The 20,760-nt window shown below is 32.5% G+C and overlaps 1 long non-coding RNA gene across 1 annotated transcript in view; it reads left to right on the top strand.

Moving 5' to 3' along the window:
* The window catches only part of LOC106997538 (uncharacterized), a 52,440-nt gene extending 32,224 nt beyond the window's left edge, over positions 1-20,216 (top strand). The window contains exons 3-4 of the long non-coding RNA XR_001443733.3: positions 7,951-8,079; positions 20,050-20,216. This is a non-coding gene — a long non-coding RNA (uncharacterized LOC106997538). The remainder of the gene's footprint in view (positions 1-7,950; positions 8,080-20,049) is intronic.
* Positions 20,217-20,760: the final 544 nt, after the last annotated feature.

Here is a 20,760-nt window from a genome sequence, read left to right as displayed (position 1 = left end):
GAGTTTTCAATTACTCAGAGCCAAGCGGTCATAATGAATATAGTTTTATTCTTACAACACTCATTTAAAAATACTTTGTAAATGAATGACAACATTAATTAGAATAACAGTTATCATTTTTTTAGATCACCTCTGGTGGTCTAACACTTTACCTAGGTATATGTATCTCATCTAAGTCTCTCAGCATCCCATGAAGTAGGCCTTATTATTAGCTGCTCCAATTCACAGGGGTGAAGGCTCAAGGTCAAAGAAAGAGATCAGTCAGGATTTGAACCAGGCCATTGAAATCTAGTGTCTGACTCTTCCTGTTTTGCATATTCTGCCTTCCCTAACTAGATACAAATTAAGAAAAACAAAACAATTTATTTTTTTTATGAAATCATGACGACAAAATTAATAAATTCATTGAGTTTTTGAAATGTATTTTCTGTCTTTTTCAGTAAGCATGCAAACTGCAATACGTTTCAAAAAACAAAGCTATCTGAAAATAATACATTTTAGATATATGCGTTCTAGGAATAATGTTCGTGAACTTAAGATAGAAAAAAATGAAATATCAACAGCATATAGAAACATAAACTTCTGAAAATATAAATTAAATAACAACTTTTTAAATTACTTTTAAATAGACAGTCATCCAATTCATATGACTTTACCATTCCTGTATGTTTTCAAATGATGTGTGACTTCTCCTATTATCCAGTCAGCAATGAGAGTAGGAACTTTTTCCTGTACAATATAGGTGGTCATATAATTTATAGCCTGGATTGGACTTAGAGAAATCCTAATTCAATCTGTTTAATTTATCAATAAAGAAACTATTAGACAATAGTTTCTCTGTTAGAACGACATGTTATAGCAACTTAATTACAGTTTGAATTGTATTTAGATCTAGTTCTAATTTTAGATCTAGTTCTAATTTTAAATCTAGTAACAGTTTCACTACATCTCATATATGAAAAGAATCTTCTGCCTCCATTTGATGGAAAAGTAGGCAAACTGCTTAAGATATTTGCAGGCGAAATATCCTTGAACAGATTGAGGGTTTCATGGTGTCTGTTATTTGATTTATTTATTTATTTATTTTTATTTATAGAGATGGGATCTTGCTATGTTGCCTAGATTGGGCTCAAACTCCTGGCCCCAGTGATCCTCTTTCCACAGCTTCCCAAAACACTGGGATTATAGACATGAGCCACCATGCTCAGCCAAGGTGTCTATTATTTGATAGTAGATATAATATTATTTGAAAGTAGTAGTAGTTTATTGTACTCAATGTATCAGCCAGGCAAAAGTTTCTAGTCTGGAGATGGTTATTTGTAGGTTTGTAAGCCACTGAAATTGCATAGTAAAATATTTACAAGTAACCATACATTGTTCTGAGGAGTGAGTACATAGTTTTGTTAGATATTCAAAGTATTGAATAATTGAAAAACATTGAGAGAAGTGCCTACTTCAAATGTCCTGATTATCTGCTGAAGCATTATTATGCACCACTTCATTCACAATTATTTGCTTTTGGTTTTTTTTTTTTTTTTTTTTTTTTTTCTGCCATAATTTGGAAAGTGAGACATAATCCAGATAAAGGGATAAAAAGGATGTCCATAATTGCTTTGGGACAATTGCCCCATTAAGTAAAACAGTAAAATAAACAAAAACAAAACACAAAATGTGAATGGCTTGGATGAAATAATTGCAATGAGAAGGCAGCAGTGTATTTGTTGACATCATAGAACACACAGGTAATCCTGAGAATGAGGCAGAAGAGAAATGTTCCTTGAATAAGCTCCCTTCTTATCTTTTAGCAAAAAAAAAAAGAAAAAAAAAAAGAAAAAAAAATAATGAGCTGGTTTTTAAATATCACACCCTTTATGAAAATGGATCATGAAACACATTTGACTTCACAGGTATTTCACATTAACTTATTCTTTAGGAATGGTGATGGCTGAAAGACACAAAAGAAATAATTGTTCATGAGACTGTAAAAAACACCAATCATGCAGCACACCTCACACTCTTAACTAAGAACATTCGGCTCAGTTAGGAGTCTCCATCTAAAAAGATTTTCAATATAAAGTAAACATGGCAAATGAATTCTCCTCCTTCCTTTGGAGAGGTCACATTTGAGGTTCACCGGTAATGCAAATGGGAAGGCCTGGCTTGTGCTCACCTGCTAAGAGTTCAACAGAGAGCTTGTGCAATCAATGCCTGGTGTTTCATGGGCAGCACTGAATTTATCACCTGAAACTCTAACAAGCTAATAGGCCATTTATTAATTTGTGTTAGTTTGGGTACCATAGAATTGCTCTAACTTGAAAACAGCCACCCTCTCAAGATACGCGAAAATTCTCAGGCAAAATAGTTGCATTCATTGCTTTGGAAAACCAAGTTTACCAGGCAGGTTTTGTTGTGCTCTTCTCAGCATGGTTCTTAGTATCTAAAGTGCCACCACATGTTGTAACAATAAAGCTATTGCTTATCAATTAGACCAAGTTGACAACCAACAAATGCTGCTATGAGTTGTTGTAGGCTGGGTTACAATCCTCTCCTTGGTTACCCATCAGTGTGTGTCTAATAAGCAGTGTTCAGTAATGTTCAGGGTAGTAAACTCATGTAGAAACACTTAGAAATTAAAACAAAAAAAACAACAAAACAAACAAAACAAGAAACAAAGGCTATGTGTGGAGAAACTTTTCCAGAAACAACTAATTGTGAAAGTACACAGTTTCCACAAGGGGAAAAATACACTATTTTTTAAAGATGAAAAATTCTAGACAACACCATGTTTTTTATTAAAATCTAACCTTACAAGTAACACTGAACTATTCTTAAAGATAGATGGGCATTCATCACCCTCCTCTTTGATGGAAGGTGTTGATACATTTTTGGTGGTAGCTTAGCTACATTGTTCTTTAACTCTTTCAGAAGTTTTAGATGAAGACCATTTGAACATGGTGATTTATGGCCACTTAATTTCTCATATTTTTTCAATCAGGTCTTTGTTTTGATTTCTCTGACAGTTCTCCACCTTCTTTCTTTGTACAAAGTAATTCCAGAGTAGATACTTCTTCATCATCCTGGAAAGCAAGCTAGGCACAAAGCATCCATTCAGTCTCTTTGTATTTTTTACTATCTCTTTGGAATGTTTCATTCCCAACATGGTCTAATAGGTCAATATAATCTTCAGTGGATTTTGCTGATATACTTGTCACCTGTCTGAAGGGAATTCTTTTATTATGCACTTGGGAATGACTTTTGATTTTTTTTTTAACATTATCCCTAAAGATCAGTATTGTGGTCTCCAATCACATCTCCTCCATCTTTTCCAAACTCAAATATTTAGCCTCATATTTACTTTTGTCGGTGTTCACAAGTCTCTGATAATGTATCCTTAGTCAGGGTATATGCTATTTCTATGTATTTAAGTTTCCTACATTTTTGCTTTTGGACCTTTCTAACTAATCTCTTTGTTGTTTTTCTTAAACTTATCAAAATTTGAGTATCCACATATGTCCCTTTGATGTAAAGATTTCTACAAAAATGTCAAATGTGATTGTGTCATCACTACTGCTAATTTTTAAAATTTATCATCTTTCACCTTCAGACCAATGTGTCAAAAGTGACAGAAGCTATAACAACTCTCTAATTTCCTAAATGGTGTACTTTTAAAAAATGTATTCATCCCACAGTGATACAAGTTTCATGACTTAAACTAACAATGTAAAAATCTTGTTATTTTTATGCCACCTTTTGAAATGTGCCACTCATGCCCAAATAGCCAGAACAAGTTTCCCCATCTACCAGACCTGCCACTGCTGTCCCATGCTCTATATAACATGCCTTTGCTGTAATGCAAAGCTTATGTCTTGTATTTTAATATGATAAACAATCGCAATGAAACATAGGTTTCTTATTAACATATGTCAATCACCCTTTGGTACTCCACCAACACTTATGTATAGTAACCATAGTTTATCCTTCTTTGTATAAATAAAACAATGTGTCTCTCTCACTTTTCTAACCATTTCAATGTAATGCCTAGTGTCAGACAAACCAAACTAAGCAGTGGTGAACCTATTTTTACTCCTTCCAGATTGAATAAATCTAATCAAATAATTTTATATTACCACAGATTCTCTTTTGTAAGAAACCATGAAAGAATTGCCAAATTCCTGGATTAACTGAAAAACATACAAATATTTCAGCAAAATCTTAAAGTGACTTTGTAAAAAATCATAAAGCCAGTATATACTTTGCCGTTACTAGGGACATTTGTTCTGAACTTAGATCTTAGACTATTTTATAATCATCTGTTTCTCTTATATGGATTATTCAGATTGCCAGATAACTTGCAGACCTCATTGTCAATTTTTCCCAAATGTCCAAAGTTTACAGAAAGGACACCTGGCTCTGTACCCATTTGTTAACATTTGCATTTAAATTCAGATTCAGAGTATCCTATCCTTGGAGGGAACTCAGGCCTTTCACAAGATAACCAGGCTTCAGACAAATGTTATGGATGGATTGTCTCTCTCCCAGATTCACATATTGAAGTCCTAACCCCAAAAATACCTTGAAATGTGGCCTTATTTGGAAATAGGGTCATTGCAGATGTAACTAGTTAAATTTAGGTTATACTACAGTGGAGTAGGCCCCAAAACTATATGACGGGTATCCTTATAAAAAGGAAATATTTGGACAGAGAAATACACACACGGGGAGAATTCTATGTGAATATTGGCATTAAAATGTCACAAGCCAATGAAAAACCAGGAGCTAGGAAAAAGGGTTGGAACTGATCTTCCCATATCCTTACAGGGAATACAGCCCTGTCAAAACCTTGATCTCAGACTTTTGGTCTCAAGAACTGTGAGACAATTCCATTTCAGTTGTTTAAGCCACCCAGTTTGTGATATTTTGTTATGGTATTTTTAGCAAAATTCAGTATAGTTAATATCAAATAATGAATCAGGCAAATAACGAATGATGGGCAGAGTAGAGAGAAATTTGTAATATAATTTTGAAGGATTGTTATTTTATATAATCCTGAAGTATAAATTTTTTTCTATAATTGCTGGGTAATTATTAGCTTGCTCTTCAGAACCCCCATAGCACTTGTTTCATATGTACATTAATAGTGCTTTTCACACTGTTATGATCACTTATCCTCAGGTCTGTCTCTCATTATCTCGAAATCGAAGAAGCCTGGGACCACGTGTAGCTTCTTCATCTCAGAATCCTATGACACATAATACATGCTCACTAAATGTCTTCAAAAATGATGAAACTATCTTTGCCATCATATTTAGAATTTTTGCCAGATTGTTCTTTAAGTAAGATTTTTACTCAAAATAGTAATAAACGAGACACACAAAACAGTTCAAGACTGGACTCTCACCATATCTTTTTTCAACATGATTACTACAAAGGAGATATATTGTTTTTTAAAAGGTTTTTAAAGACCAAATTTACTGATGATATAGTGGACTGAAAAGTAAGAGTGAAGAGACAGAAAGCAGTCCCTGGCCTCTGAACTAGATTTCTATTTGTAGATTTGTAGTTGTTGTCTGTTTCTTACAACTTAGTATTAAGAGAAGGCATAAAAATATTGCCATGTGTTAACCTCTATCATAGACACAGCTTGTCCTGTTAGGCCAGGGATGGAAGTATGTGAGCTGAAACACACATCTTAATGTGAACCAGACTTGGTGGGGGATTCACCACTGTATCTTGCCAGGTATTCAAGCCTTCCAGATACTCTTCGTCTTTTGATGATCTGCCTATAAATTCTTTCAGTCTCGGAGACTGAGCCCAATATTTCTTCTCCTCCTCCTCCCTCTGACCTCCACTGTGTCTCATCTGCATTGTACAGTCTGACACAAGCTACCATGGTTTTGTCTCACTTTCATTTTGCTGCATCTGTTTTACCACATAACACAGATCATTGTGTTTTCAAGCATAGACTGGAAATCTGACTTCTGTTCCTGATAGATAATTTAGTTTTATTTTTCTGACTCTGTGTCTTAACCCACTAAGAAATGTCCAAGACATAGCAGTTAATCACAAGTGTGGAAGCATAGATTTCTGATCTCTGTCCCCAGATGTATGTGAAGTGGCCCTGCATTTGATCTTGAAAGATGTGTTCCCCAGGTACTGTGCTATGAACAAGAGCTACTATTGGTGGGCTCCTGTATTTTAATCAAAGGGGAAGAAATAAAGCATTTACAAACACTATTTTTCAATTTCATTAGTTTAAAACATATTGGGTATATATATACAGCATTGCTAATTAAGTTTGCTTTGCACTGAAACTCTTTATTGTAGATTCTTATTGATTTTCAACAATCTTCCATGAAATTTAAGTTATTTAGAAAAAAATTGTAAGTTTTCTCTCACTGTCATTATTTTCCATCTCAAAAACAGTTGATAAAAATATTTGATACTACTGTAATGGAGATTGAAAGTTGAAAGACCCCAGATGAAATGAAGTTTAATGTAGTCTGTTGGGCTGATAAAATGTTTTTAAGGTTTATTTATCAACAAAATTTAAAGGCAGTATATTTCGACCCACCTCCCTTCATGCAAAACAAAAACAAAACTAAATTCTGAATCTCCAACTAATGTTGAAAAAAAAAAAAAAAAAAAAGAAAGGTCTGGAAACATAATATTTCCATTTCCACACGACTGAAATTGATTCTAATATGGTATGGTTAGTTTGCCAGATTCCCCACCTCTCCCTCTTACCCCTACCAAACTTACTTCATTCATGAGAGATAGCTGCTGGCTCCTGTATTAATTTAAATAACCTGTAAATTGCCCGATATGTTGATGTTTTATGCAAGTGATTTCAGTAGGATGAATCCTACATCTTACTGAAAAAAAAAAATGTTTTTCAATAGAATTGTGTTTACTGTTGTGTGTAACTTGCTCATAAACTGACCCACTCAGTACAGATACATATGTCCCAAGTGTTAGCCTTTCTTAAAGAGCAGAACTTTGACCTTGTGGATATAGGCTTTTTGTTCAATAAGGAAAACCATCAATTACATTACGTTGTTTGGTACCAAAAATGCTTTGATCTTTTTTAAGGGTATTTATTACAAAGGAAAGCAGGGTGAGAACCTTCTGACAGACATGAGGCCATGAGGCTTTATGTGAAAACCTTGAGCATCTGTGACTGACCGGCATAAAACCATGGGTATAAAATGTTTCAGATCTGATCCACCTCACCTTTCTGGATTTGATTTCTAGCTTTTCTACTTACTAGTTATGTATTTGTGGAAAAATCCCAACCTTCCTGTGCCTGAATTTTTAAGTTTGTCACATTATTTCTTTTTTTCATATATGTTTTAAAATTTTTATTTTAGGTTTGGGGGTACATGTGAAAGTTTACATATGAAGGTTTGTTACATACATAAACACATGTCATGGGGGCTGTTGCACATATTATTACATCACCCAGGTATTAAGCTCAGTACCCAATAGTTATCTTTTCTGCTCTTTTCCCTCCTCCCATCCTCCCCCCTCAAGTAGATCCCAGTGTCTGTTGTTCCCTTATTTGTGTTTATAAGTTCTTATCATTATTTCTAAGATTCCAAATATGATCTCTGAAAACCCACTGAATTTCTTAGAAAACCTCAATAAGACTCCATGGCATTTTAAAAGTTCTCATTCTAATTAGCACATTAGAAATTCATGGCCACAACTCAAATGTTTTACAGTAAAACCATTTTGCAAATTAACCTAAAATTGCTGAACTCATTGTTGTTCTATGGGTAGTGTATTGAGTTTTTATTTATTTTTGCTAACTTCATGTTTTCATCACAGTATATTAAATTTCAGATGGAATTTCACCCTAGAATCTATTCCAACTGCTAAAGGTTTCGAATGTATTAAATTGCAATTCAACTCTCTGACACCTCCCCACTTTCTGTTTCATCTTGAAAACAGGCTCTACTTCTCCCCTGATTATTAGAAGTCTGAAAAGAAGAGCTGTCTCCATGAAAATGGGCCACATGTCCTCCCTCCTGTGGCTGATTGTGCTACATCATCCCAGCATGATAAACCATATATCTTTGAGTGAGTTTAATTTCCTATCCCTCCGTGATCCTGCAAAACCCAACTAGTCATGTAATTTGTGCATTACTTATATCCACCCCCAAGCCCAACTGCTGAGGTTTTGTAACAAACTCTTTGCCCAAGGCCTGCCCCCTTAAAAATCTGTGACAGTATTTTCAAACTGGTATTTCTGCAACATGTGCTTAACTATTTCTTTCTTTTTCATAAAACCATTGTCCTCTTTCTCACAGCATTGTGAAGTCAGCATGTGATGGTCATAAGAACACAGAGTTGGGGAAGGTGACAAGCCAGAGTTTATATTGATGCTCTCCATTGTCAACTATGTAGTCACAGGAAGTAGCTATGTTTGAAATGCAAGTGTGAAAAACATTGCTTTAAGGAAAAGAGGTATATAGGTTTTACATGTCACCACAGAAGGCAAAACTATGACTTCCTGATAGATATGATAGAGGCATATATTTTCAATGTAATACACTGAAGAATCTTCATTGAAGCAACTTCAAAATGAAATTTAATGTTTTATGAAACACAATTTCTCCATCCTTAAAAGTATTTTAGTCGAGAAAATATGACTATGAGTTAAAGAAAGAAATGCATGTATCAGATGGGAAAGAAGCGAGGTTGCATGAGGAAGCAGCAAAGGATGTTTCCAATCTGAGATTTTCCAATTCTCTTGTTTTAGTTTAATTGAATTGGCTTAAATTAAATTCTCATTCAAGTATATTTTATACTTGAATTTCAGGACTACATTCATTTATAGAAACAAAGTTTACTAAATGTAAAACTTCTTTATCAAGTGGATATATACTATAAAATAACTCTTTCAAGCTTAATTTGTGTAGAACTTGTACTTGGATTTAGGGATGTATGAGATGATATTATGTTTAATTCTTTGGTGGTTAACTTGAGAAAATTTAAATACATTTCTTGGGGAATCTATACACATGTACACACACACAACAGAATTATCACAAAAATTCAAAATATTTTACTTTCTTTGAAATGAATAGATTATTTATCAAAGAAATTACACTATTAATCTTAGAGTTTCTATAGTGATTTAGACATAATTTACATTTATTTACATTTACATATATTTCAAGAGTTTTATTTTGAAATATATTTTTTTCAGCATCTGAACAATTTTTGTCCTTGAGAAAATTTGTTGTTGTTGTTGTTTTGAAATAATGTTTTTGTTTCATTTAAGCTTAAATGTAAGGAGATAAATTGCTACAAACCCTAATGGTCTTTTTTATGATGTGAATACCTGTCCGTGGAATTGAGACCACCAACCAATTTCCTATAAAACATCAAGCAACATCATGTGTTAACAATTTTCGGTCACTTTTAATCTGGTTTGGATTCAAAATGGTAAAACAGAGGTGAAAGGTCGGATTTAAAAAAAAAGAAGAAGAAATTCTCCTGGGATAACCAGCCTTTTGAATTTTCCGAATTTAAGTTAATTATATTATTAGAATTTAATGAAATTATCAACATGTTCAGTTTCATTTCACAGTAACACTTCCCTGTTCAGATTAGAATCAATCTTTTAATGTTTATCTAGGTGTTTATAAAGAGAACCACGGAGGACCTAGTGTTTTTATAATGCACTTCATTATTAGATTTTGAAGTGAGACCATAATTTAAGATTTGGTGAGGGAAATGCTTTTTTTAATGGTAAATGAACAATGTTTTTGTTATGTTCTTATGGAATTTATACTTAAAATTTACTCACTGGTTAAATATTCGTCTCAATGCTGCAGTGCTATTTTTGACCTGACTGTTATTATATTTTTGTCACAGTTACTTATTTGTAAAATTAAGAAAATATTTAATATTTAAGTAGTTTAATAAAATGACTACTATTTCTTTTAACCAATATAAATATAAAATAAAATAAATTATTCTAAACTTTAATATATGGATAATCTTTTGAACTCAGATTCTAAAAAGTGAGAATGAGTTTATAACTATATTATAGGTTTCATACGTCACATATTATTGTGTTTTTAGATTATCTTACCAAAATAGATGATTCTGTGAAGGCCTTAATGACTCTAGCTTAACTTTATGAACTCAGTCACTTTAAAAAAAAATTTAAATATTTTAGTCACGTTATTATTGTAGGTTGCTTTCTCTTGTTATTTTAAAATTTATTAAATAACAAAAATTTAGATAAATATTAATGGAATGTGACATAAAAGTGATAAAGATGAAAGATAACATAGAGTATTTGTAAAATTTGTTTTTCATATGATACCATGCGAGGTAATTAATTAAGGAGATATAAATTTCAGAAAGAAGTAATAAATAAGCTCTTGGATTTTTGACAATCTGTTTAATAAACAGTAATGAAATAAGAACATATTTTTAAAATTTTTAAATGGCAGTTTGATAAAAAATGCATTCATAAAGAGACTATACAACTCAGAATACACCTCAAAATAAGGACCACCATAAGTATCTCATGATTCAATAAAAATATAAGTTGAAATAAATATTTAAATTTTAAAATTAAAAGCTAGTTTATAATCAGCTGTAATCGATTATGATCATTCTCTTCTACTAAGATGATAAAGGTGACCTTTATAAGCTTTATAGTTGTTAAATATTTGTATGTTTGTGGCATTTTTTTTCTCTTCAAAAAATCCTTTAACACCCAATGTTGTATTTATAATTTTATCTTTGTTTTATCTTAAAGAGGATAAAAACATGTTTTAGGCTTCGGGCTCCACAAAACTTAGATCATCTCCTTTGTTCAAAGTAATATTGCTTAAGAAATATTTAAAATTCACTCAGATGAAGAATGGTGTAAATTTCTAAACAAGAAGGGGAAATTACAATAACTTTGACTTTCTTTTACATTCTTCCTCCCCTTCCATTTTCATCTCTGTGCAATGCTAAGTTGTCTAATGCAAAGCCTTCTCTAACCGTGCAATCGGGAAAAGGTTTGAGTACATAGAATGAGAAAGCTCCTAATGTATACCTCAACAAAATGTCTTAGCCTAATTTTTGAGACAAGAGATTCTTATGATACTCATTATTTCCCATTTATTTTATTCCTTCACTGACACATTGTTCATCAGTATAACTAACCTGAAACACAACTTCAACTCTGCCAACTGACTTCTGCTTTGGAAGATAAATTAATCTGTAATTAACAGAAAATCCAAAATAAGTGTGGCTTAAACAACAGAAAAGTTTATAACATTCCGAATTAATTGTAAGCAGTCTAACACTGGTCTGAAGCCCCATATTATCAGGGATGCCAGCTCTTTCTCCTTTGCTGATCTGTTGATCACAATATACAGTTTCTACAACATTTTCCAAGGCAGCTATTCAAGTAAATGCCTGAAGTAAGAAAAAACATGGTAGTAACATATTTCTCCTTTAAGACACTTCCTGGATATTCCACAAGGCACTTCTACTCATAGGTCATTGGTCAGAATCATGTTGCATGGAAAATGAATTATTTATTCTGAGTGTCCCGGGGCATAGCTAACCTCCAGGGTTGATATAAAATGTCCATGCCGTATAAACTGTGTTATGTTTGTAACTACCGTTTTCCAGTTCATTGTCTTTATTGTGGCTATCTAAGAACTTGAAAGTAGCCTGCTCAATTCTTGTCACTGCACAGTTTCCATTTGTATAGAGATGAATAAATTGTTGGTGTCATTCACAGCCACTATTTTTAGTTGTCATTCTTAGAAAGTATAATTTGAGATAGGAAGTTAGTATTCTTTTTAACTTTTTTCCCTTAAGGCTAATCTTAAGAGATGAGCCTAGGAGTGCACAGTTCTCTTAATGCAAATGTAATATTGTATTAGAATATTATGTATCATGACATTCTTAGACCTAAAAAAGTAATATTATTTCACATCATCTGAAATCCTAAGAAATAAAACAAGAAAATAAATAATTTAATATGACATATCAAAATTACATATATCAAAAATAAGATAAATTAGTAAAGGCAGAATACTTAGTTAATGAACTACGGAAGAAGTAAACCACCAAAGGTGCTTAAAGTTTCAAATAATAGCAAGGAAAGCAAAATGGAAGGGGAAAAGGCAAAATGATTGTTTGTATTATATTTTTTCTAAATGGGAAAAGAATGAAGCCAATAATATAGTTAAAATTGTGGGGGGAGGTGAATAACTTTAATGGCTAAACAATACATATTCATGAACAACATAGAAGGGGACAGGAAAGTAATATGATTTTATGTACCAGTTCTTTATTTTAAAAATATATATGGTAGGCCTACTTTATTCCAAGTTGTATTCTACACTCTGGCAATAAAAGAGTGTATAAGACGAAGTCTATGACTTCAAGAGTTTATATTTTAGGAGTGATAAAGGCAATAAAAAATAAACAAATATAAAATTAAGTGATATCAGTTAATTGTTAGTATGTTGAGTAAAATAAAACAGCATAAGAAGACACAATGATTTACAGGAGGTAAAATGGCAGGCATTTACAGAAGGTGGAAGGGCAGGGCACAGAGTGATTTATAGAAAGTGGCAACTATTTTGCAATTACAGTCTGAGAATGTCTTTCTGAAGATGCTGTATTGGAGCAGAGCAAAATTGTGACAACAAGATTCTTGCAGAAAAATGTTCCAGTCAAAGGAAATGTCTCACCTTGCACCCAAATTCTGAAATTTGAAGATAGATAAGGCTCTAAAAGAATTGCTGTTAGGTTTATTACAGATCTCATCATCCAGAGGAGTAAACATTACTTTGAACATGTTACAAAAGCACAGAATGAGAGGAATAACAGGATTTTGCCATCATTTATAAAAGGCTGAAGGTCGTGAAGCAAATTATTAACCCTACAAACAATGCCAAATGCACAAAAAATCAACTGATAACTTAGATAAGTTTCCTAAATTTCCCTTTTTTAGGTAATTAGCAATGATATTTTTAAATAAAAAAAAAGAAATGAAACAGGATTAATGTTCTCTGTCATATTTTGAAGGGACTCAATATCCCTCCACCTCTTCCACATTGAAAAAAGATAATGTATCAAATTGCTCCTATTCTAGAAAAATAGGCATAAAACTAAAATAAAATTACATTAATATGTACTTGATGCAATGATATCAATTACTACATGTTACTAGAAAACCACAGAACAGGGGTTTCTAATTCACCCCAGAGAACATTCAGTGAAGGCATCAGTGATTAAGTGTTATTTGATAAATGGTATGTTGCTGCAGTTTTCAGGCAAAATATGAGCAGCATAACAGAACTAGGAATGAACAAAAAAAATGACTGGAGAAATATCCAGGTGAGAAATGTTTTGAATAGTTAGCAGGACTTAAGGAAATGGACAAATCAATCATGACTCCCAAAATTTAAATGTAGGGCTACTAATTTAAATGGATCCTACAAGACTAGGAGATGGGAAATGAGTTAGGCATACCACCCAAGGCCTATTCTATTAATGCTGAATTTAATTACCTGGCATAACTAGATCAGTAAGGGACCAAGGGGAGAAGAGTTAATTTATATGCCCCATCTCCTCTGAGTTGCTATTTAGGTTATTAGAAAAGCACATAGTAGGGGTTCCTAACCCCTAGTGTACATCATTTTATATACTAATAGGTTTGGAAGCTGTTACTTCCTTGTATTTCCTCTCTCTCGGTATTTACTCATGATGATAGTTATGATTTCACATGAGACTAAGAAATAATGGGATAATATTATGCTTTTATTATAATAAAAGATATCCAGTGGCAGTTGAATACAGAAATCTCAAAATCAGGGTAAATTTTGGAAATCATCAGCATACGAGTTGGGGTGAAATCATAAACACAGATAAAATAACACAAAGAGAGTATAAAGAGCAAAAAAGAAATTTAACTTGGAGAAAGGGACTCACAAATAAAATTAAGCACCAACAGTAACAGAAGGATAAGGCAAATCACATGTATTCAATAATTCAATCAATTATATAATCTTGCAGTTCCTAGACAATAAGTCCACAATGTCAGATTCTATTTAAGTTATGCACTTTTAGTTAATGTTTTGACACGAATTGTTATTTGATCATTCCAAGTAAAATTCAAATGCTCTAACTGCTAATATTTTGCTTGTGGTAGTACTTGAGTACTCTGAAAAGCATATTGACACATTTTAATTATAAATTAGTAAAAACAATTATGTAAATATTTACTTAAAAGCTCTATCATTGGTTGTATTTACAAGAATACCTTTTGGTTACAAGTCACAAAAACTCAATCAATAGTAGAATATGTTGGTTCAGAAACATAAAAATCTAGGGTCATTTAGGTTTAGCTAGATCCAGGAACTCAACAAAATAATCAAATATCAGATAGCCTGCCTCTTTTTATGCTCTGTCTCTGCTAAATTTTACTTTCTAATGGTTTCAGGCTCAAGAAGTTTGTCTCCTGGCCATGATCAGATATAGTTTGGATTGTATTTAACAACTAGCAATGCCAGAGAAAAGTGCATAGCATCCCATTCCCAAGATTTATATCAATCTTTGGAAGACAAAGTCACTGAAGCTTTTTCTTTCATATGCACCATAAAATTCAGGAAGTGAAGCCAGGTGGTTATAGACTCTACCAAGTGAAAGAAAGAGCTGTCCTCCTTAGAGCAAAAAGATGCAAAGAACAGGATGCCAAGAAGATAAAAACAACAAATATCAACTGCACTACCTAGGCATGTTATAGGTAAAAAGGATCAAGAGTCAGTATTTGAAAAATATTATGACCCATCAAAGTATGTTTTTTATTCCTATAAGGAAACATAGTGTTCTTTCACTCCTTACTATGATTTAGAATAGTTCATAGTCCAAATCAAAATAATTAACTATTACTATAATGTTTCTTCACCAGACATACATAGAAATGAATACTTCTAATGAAGGATTTGAATTGCTCTGTTTTGAATTTGTTAACTATTTGTTTAACCTGTGCTGTCAGAAGTACTATAAATCTATCTTGGATAATTGTATGTGTCTTTTTCTTTTGCTTGATACCCTTAAATGTCACTAGAGACTATCTTTTCTCCACGAATGATTAATTTAAAAAAATTATACATTTAGATTGAAAGATGTGGAAATAGCATAAAATATCAGGAAATCCACCCAGGAAGGAAAGCCAAAAATAACACACCTGAAAAAGTAAAGAGTATAACAGTTATGCCAATGGAATATCAATTTAAAACATAAATAATTATAATTTTGATTGACTATTTCTAAAGCGTTTTTACATATGCATATGAAAGCAATGCTAAATTGCGTTTTTCTGAAAGCTTCTCATCTATGGTTTAAGAAAAGATTTACATATTTTACATAAAAATAAATTTTGCTGCTGCATTCATTAATCATTCAACAGCTATTTGATAGCACCTGTGGCATGCCAATCACTGTTGTCAATTTTGAAGACAGAGAAAAGTACCTACCTTTAGACTTTGCAAAATTAAGAGTTTAAATGATTACCATTTGGATAAGATATAAGGAGAAAAAAGAATCAAGAATGACTTCCAGGCCTTTGGCCCTAACACATGTGTGAATAGTGATTCTTTTCAGTGAGATGGGGAGGAAATGCAGATTGGGATGATATGCAGGGAGAGGGCAGTTCGGTTTTGGACATAGTTTGACATGCCTGTTATAATGCCAAATGAAAGCATGAATTAGACAATTGGATACAGAGGTTCCTGATCAAGAAAGAAGTTCAGCCTGCAGACAAACATTTGGAAGTAAAAAATGGAGAGATGTTAACCAAGGCCATCAGACAAAATGAGATTCTGTAGGGAGAGAAAAAATTAGAGAAGAAAGGGCCAATGATATCCTTGAGGTGCTTGATAATTTAGAGTTATGGAAAAAAGCAGGAGTCAGCTACAAAGATAAATAAAGTGATGTAGGAATGTAAGGCCAAATAAAGAAAGGATTTCAAGATAGATGCAGTTGAGTTAACAGTTGCTAAGAAATCAAAAAGGTGAGGACTGAGAACTTGGCAAGATGTGATTATTAGTAATCTCAATAGGACAAGTTTCAATGATGTTGTTGAAATAAAGAAATAATTAAGTTGAGGAAACAGATAAAAGGAGAAGTAATAATTGCTTCAAAGAGTGTTGCACTAAAGAGAAGTAGAATAATAGGGTGGCAACTAGAGAGTGAGTCAAAGTTTTTAAAACATGGATCATACCATGATGGGAATTATACAGCAGAGAGTGAAAAACTGATTATATAGGGGAAACAAGATGGATATTTTAGGGAACAAAGCCTTGAGAAGTTTAATGAATTGGATCTAGCAAACCTGTGGAGGAATTAGTCTTCAATACAAGAAGTGACATTTCATCCATAAGTTCAGGAAGGAAGATCTTATGTACAAATATAGACACAAGTGGTTTTGTAGATTTTCTTCCTTCCCATCTGGGATACAGTAAACAAGATCATTAGTGAGACCCAGGGTTGGAGAAAGTTGTTGGCAATTTGAAGAGAGAGGAAAAGGTGCAAAGTAGTCCAGGAGACTGGAAGAGCAATGCTGGAGCCCATGAAGGGTTACACTATCAGAGAATGTGCTGGGAGAATGAGTGTGATGGTGCACGACATGTTTAGACAGCAACCACAGGGCATGATCCTGATCCTATCAAGTGAACAACTGAGATTGGGCTGCAGGCCATAGTCTAGGTCATAGATTAGGGAATATATTTTTGACTTGATAGGAGTTTGTTGGTAGAAAGTTTTGCAATTTGTAATATGCTGAAAAAAAAAGAGCTATAGCCATATAGATATAAAACCATTTAATCTCACTGGTAAATAAGGAAATACAAATTATAAAAACCATAAAATACCATTTTATGTTTTGAAATTTGCCAAAAATTAAAACACCATAATATAAAGTCTCACAAGGATTACATTCCCTGCTGGTGGAAACATAGTTATACCCAATCACTTTCAGATTATTTTGTCAATATCAAGGAAAGTTGAAGGTGCCCAAATTTATGTGGGAATATACATTAAAGAGACTCTTGTCAGCTTCATTAGACGTACACAGGTAATTATAATAAAAAATACATGTATATTGGTAGGAAAATAGGAGAGTAAATTGTGTTATTGTTATAAGAGTGTTCTGGAGAGATAAAAATGAATGAATGAGCTCTATGGACCAATATAAAGGGAAACAAGAGGGAAGATAAATATTTCAGTGCTGGAGAAAGTTGGCTTATAGAATTGTTGGTGGGAAGATAATGATATTTCCATCCTTTTGTTGTCTTAATGAATTGAAAGATGAGATTAGTAGCTAAAATAGGATGGAGGAAAGAAGAGAAATTTGGAGACTTGAGAAAAAGGAAAACTGTACAGTAGTCTTCAGAAAAATAAATGAAGAAAATTCACTAGAGACTTCTAGCAATCATAAGCAGAGTTACAATTCCTACAGTTTTCATCATTTCGATAGCAATAATCATTTCAGTAATATAACTGAAATTTATTTGTATCTACAAGGTTATACTGCTAGACCGGAATGATTTAAAGTTTCCAAGGGCAATTAGCTGAAAATTTTTTAAAAAGGTGGAGGTAAGGAGGCTAAATTTCTCTGAGCCTTGAAGATGCTTGTGCAATTGCAGCTCTCTTAAAGGATGATACACAATCTTACAGAAGCATTTTACCAGAGAACACCTAATTGGACTTGACTAGCGAGACCACTTTATATATAGCCTCATAAACTTAGTAAAATATTGTTTATCATTATTAATATTCATTTAAAAAGAAGTCTTGATTTAGCAAAATTCTACCATGTTAAAAAAACCATTATAAGTACAAAGATCTAGTAATATACTTAACAGCGTTCAGGCATTGAATCAAAGAGGTTTGAAATACTACTGAACATGTTTCTTACAAATACAAGTTGTTGTACAGTTCTTGCAATTATGAGAGGTACTTCAATATAAAATCTCTGGAATGAGATGGAATGTATTTTCTAAAGCAACTTTAAATTTCAGAGAGAGATAAATAATAGTATATCACATAGTGGTTTTTCCAAGTATGTGCCTTTAAATTTAGATATTTCCTGTTATTTTATTTCCTAGGAGTAATTTTTAAAGTACAATTGGTTAAGGTTTTAGCCTTCATTATTTCCTAATACATATCTATATGGAAAAAGTATTCCAGGTATTGTTATTTATAGAAGGGATTATTTTGCACTGTATTAACAAGAAAGGAGTGTATCCAGCTGAATATTAGTATTTTTCTTCAGTTTCTAGGAGTGGTTCGAATTCCTAGTCTCAGATACAATCTTAAATTTCTGAAATGGAAACTCTCTGTTCTGACTGTTCCATATTTGGCATCAATTTTATTATTAAGCTATTAATACAGAGTGCTTCAAACACTCATCTCCAGATTATTTAGTTTAAGCAATTCAAGTGAACTAGAAATATATAAATTTATTTTTCAACGCTTATTGGAATGATAATTTGGGGGATAAAAAATGTCAATTGAAAGCATTCAACCACAATAATCTTATTTAATAGTATCTTTCAGGCAAGGTAATATGTATCAATGACACAGATAACTTTTAGACTAATTTGATCGTTTTCAAAGAAGTACCCTCTTTATGAACAACTTACCTTGAAGAAGAAGGACTGGGGAACAAACATTTTAGGATTTACAGATCAAATAGTCTCTGCATCAAGAACTCAAGTATTCAGCTCTGTTGTTGAAGTGCGAAGGCAGCCATAGATAATTTGTAAATGAATGGCTGTGACTGTGTTTCAATAAAACTTTATTTACAAGAACAAGTTGCAAGCCAGATATGGTACCTGGCTGTAGTTTGCTTACTCCTGGATTGGATCACTTCTATATAAATAAAATCCATTTACTCAAAGTTATGTATTATTAGTAAATATCTGTCATATGCGGCTAATGAAGTAGAAGAGATTTTCCAAGAAAAATATTAATAAAATACTGATGTAATAAGATAAATTGTATTGACATAAGAAAAATCACTTTTGTATGTAACCTTAAGATAAGATATAAACACAATAGTTGATGCCTTCTTTCTGTTTTCTTCTGTTAAACGTTCCCTCTAAACTCTCCAATGTTGCTTTTAAACACATTCTGTATTGGTCAAAGACTTTTCTTTCTTTTCTTTTCTTTTCTTTTCTTTTTTTTTTTTAAGTTTCCAGTAAGTTACAGAGTACATGTTAAAATCCACATCTTTGTATTCCAATTTTGGTTTATTATTGTCAAATTTAAACAAAGAGGCATCTGTCTAACTCTGAAAGACAGGAGTTTACAAATATTAATGTTACTGCAAGTGGAGAGCTATTTACCCACTACTCCAAAGGAATTGTCATTCTGCCAGAATGCTTCACTGGTATCTATTAAAACTCCACTACACAGAACACTGATCCCCTCCAAAGCTCTAAAATTTTCAGGGCTTTGCAGTGTTTTAATGATGTATCTCTATAAACTCAGATTTTTTTTTTCCTGAGTTTGAACTGTTTTATTTCATCTCTCTAAAAATAGATGCAAACCCCATTTTAAGTGCTGAATTTAACATTTTTAAAAGTTTAATTTACCAGAATGTTTAAGATTTTAAATAATGACGACATAATTCTGTAGCTTTGTATTTTTCATCTTATATATTTTCTCTCTTGCTTATTCTATTTCATTCTCACATACATATATATTGTGTATATATAGATATAGTAATTTTGTTCATTATTGTGTGTAATTTTCAAACAAATAATTAGAAATAAAATAAATACTAATTTTTATGTACTTTACTAATATCTATAAGTTAAATTCTGATATATGGACTCCTGTAATCTTTTATAATTTGTTATATTGTTAATTGGGTGGCAATTTCAGTTAAATAATTTTCTCTAGGCTAAATCTATAATTTAATGGCTACAGTAGAAAGAGTATAGAAAAATATATAATCTATAAATGGTTATAAGAGAAAGATTTCTAAAACATAATTTTCTTTTTCAGGTACCACATCTTTATTCTTATGAAAATCCAGATACCACTGATACTCTTTGCAGTAAGCATGCAAAAATATGCAATCTGCTCTTACTGAAGAAATCTGAAAGCATAATTTTTGTGACAAGAATAATAACTGCGTGAGAAATAAAAGCATTCATTTTTCAGTGTTTCCAGTTCACCTTTTATTAATTGATTTTCACTCTTTAAACAAAGAAGGCCTAATGGGATAGCATAGTATTAAGATATTAGGAGACTTGAGGTGTATACAATTGTTTTATAAGATTTAAGGATTCTTTTGATGGCAGAACACAATTACATTCAGGTAGAATAAAGACAGAGTTCTTTGTTATTTATGTCTCCAAACAAGAGAAGGCTGACACACAGAGCCAGACAGGGAGTTGTACCTAGGGCCAGGGGAGCAGCAAGCTGAAGTTTGGAGAGTAATTTATGTGGGGAAAGTGGGGTGCCACTAGCTAGATGTCAGGAGCTCTCTGTGGACTGGTTAATTTGACTAACTTCATGGGCTCTGAGCATAGGTGCTGTCCCAGCTAGCTGGTGCCTGTGCCCCAGGCAATTAAGGTAGGTTTATATGGTCATGGAGTCTGAGAATTCTAAAAAAAGAAGTATTGGAGGTGTGGACTTCGCTGCTCAAGAAAATAAACTGTCAGTCTCTAGTGAAGGCCTCAAAACTGGGTAGACAGCATTTAAAACAAAAAC

The sequence above is a fragment of the Macaca mulatta genome, chromosome 3 (genome assembly GCF_049350105.2).
Source record: "Macaca mulatta isolate MMU2019108-1 chromosome 3, T2T-MMU8v2.0, whole genome shotgun sequence".
Taxonomy (NCBI): domain Eukaryota; kingdom Metazoa; phylum Chordata; class Mammalia; order Primates; family Cercopithecidae; genus Macaca; species Macaca mulatta.
This window is presented reverse-complemented; position numbering and strand designations above follow the sequence as displayed.